Source organism: Microtus ochrogaster, chromosome 21 (genome assembly GCF_000317375.1).
Source record: "Microtus ochrogaster isolate Prairie Vole_2 chromosome 21, MicOch1.0, whole genome shotgun sequence".
Taxonomy (NCBI): Eukaryota; Metazoa; Chordata; class Mammalia; order Rodentia; family Cricetidae; genus Microtus; species Microtus ochrogaster.
Window position 1 is genome coordinate 45,953,203 of NC_022022.1, and position 1,845 is coordinate 45,955,047.

Consider the following 1,845-nt stretch of genomic DNA (forward strand, 5'->3'; position numbering starts at 1 on the left):
CTGAGGAGGTGGTACAGTGGGTGAAGGCAAGTGCCCACCCCCAAATGCAGATAGGCCTCTTCTGACCATGAGTGTGAGGGTAATTCTTCCAGCCTAATTGACCTGGACTGTCAACCTTTGATGGACCGTATGGACTCCTGGATCTCAACCTGACAAAATACAACTTTCAAGCATTTTTGGCCAAAGAAGGACACTTAAAAGAAATCCCACACTAGCTCAGAATTGAGTATAATAGAGGGTTATTTATTTAGGGGTAGACTCACAGATCACAATCCTCTACTGCAATGGGAATGGCAACCAAATCCCCGCAGCCAGAAAAGAGATGGGTTGTGCACTTTACATCGGAACAAATAGTATAAGAGGCCGCGCCCAAGTGGGCAGGTAACTTAAAGGCTGTTGGAAGTAGGAATTCCTACAGCATTTGGCTTCCAGAATTGGGCGAGCACATTCTTATAAACAAATCTTTGATAGACACAGAGAGATTCAAGAAGACTGCTTCCGAAGGAAGGGCAATGCAACCCTTGGGAAGCTGAAGCAGGTAGACCACCATGAGTTCTAGGCCAGCCTCGGCAACAGAAAGAGACTGTGTCTCAAAAGAAAGAAAAGGGGAAAGGAAATTAATGGGAGAGGAAGGAAGAATAACAGAGAGAGAAGAAGAGAAAGCTAGGCAACCAGGAGCTGCACCTTGGCTCTTCTCCCCTTCCTAAGGGATGGAGAGACATTGCCTGGTGGCAGGTAGGCAATCCCACATGCCCAGAGGTGAAGAGGCTGAGGCAGGAGATCACAAGTTCAAAGTCTACCTGGGTTAAGGAGGTCCTAACCAAAACGAAGTTAATAAGAGGGCTGGGCATGGTGATGCACACCTTTAATCCCAGCAGTTAGGAGGCAGAGGCAGGTGGATTGCTGTGAGTTGGAGGCCAGCCTGGTGTACAAAGTGAGTTGCAGGACATCCAGGGATATACAGTAAGACACCATCTCAAAAACAAAAAACAAAAAAAAACCCACGAAATTAGCAAAAGGTTGACAATGTATAGGGTGATTGTCTAGAAAACACAACACTTGGGGGCCTATCCCCATTGCCATAAGTAAATGAATTAATTAATTAGGGGACAGTATTTAACTCGTCCTGAACAATCACACAGGGGTTCTGGGTGGAATCACTGCAGTTCTCTTGGGGAGCTGTAAGGAAAAGACTGGGATCCCTTAGGGCCCATGTTTTACTGTGTTCTATTATGCTTCCTAACGTGGAAGTCTGGGCAGTGGTGCGGCCACACACTGCTCTAGCCCTCCATTAGAGTTCTGTTATAAGAGATTTGCACAGTAATCACAGAAGAGGAAATTACTTCATTTGACCAGCAGCTTCAAGAATTTCTCCAAAAGTGGTATTTGAACTGCCTCTTAAATGATAATAACCAGATGGAAATAAAAAAAAGTCTGAATATTACACACAGAAAGGCTAGACTATGGCAAGCTACCAGGGTACAAAAGAGCAGGACATCAGAGAGAAATATGAAGGGACTGGAAAAACCACATGGAATCAAGATGCCAAGGTCCTTTTCTGTTATCCATAAAACGTTAGATGGGGCTGGAGCTGGAAGCTGGAGAGGTGATCAGTGGTTAATAGCACTGTTATAGGAGTTGAGTTCAGCCCCAGCACCCACACGGTGGCTCACAACCATCGTGACTCCAGTTCCGTGGGATCTGGAGCCTCCTGTAACTTCCTCAGAGACATGGAATATATATGCAAGCAAACACACATATAAGATAAGTATAAAAAACTAAAAACAAAGCCGGGCGGTGGTGGCACAAGCCTTTAATCGCAGCACTCGGGAGGCAGAGGCAGGC